Genomic DNA, 400 nt, shown 5'->3' with positions numbered 1-400 from the left:
TAGCACCTTAGTCACCATACCACCTGCTGGCCTCTCATTTCCATGTCTTTAAAAGGAGAAACTTGTGCCACTTTTTATAACCTTTTACAACTTACAACACGGCAAGGATATAGTAAGTTCTCGAACTTGTTGAATGGTTTACTTTTTGAGTGAGATGCAGACAGTAAAATTTTTGAGATTGTACAATTATTACTATCATAGATATTCAACATATAGTAGTATTACTATTGATTTTTTGGCCTCACAGCCTAAGGGTTAAGGGAGCCAGGTCCCTTAAAAAGAAATGGAGGAGGGACCAGCACTTAGCGTAATGGCTATGTTACTGGACTCCCATGTAGTCGACCGTGGTTCAAGTCCTGGACCCGGTGGCTTAAACTCATGCTGGGCACGTGTGCATGCG

Source organism: Tupaia chinensis, unplaced genomic scaffold (genome assembly GCF_000334495.1).
Source record: "Tupaia chinensis unplaced genomic scaffold, TupChi_1.0 Scaffold000162_1, whole genome shotgun sequence".
Taxonomy (NCBI): domain Eukaryota; kingdom Metazoa; phylum Chordata; class Mammalia; order Scandentia; family Tupaiidae; genus Tupaia; species Tupaia belangeri.
Note: the sequence above shows the minus strand (reverse complement) of the source record.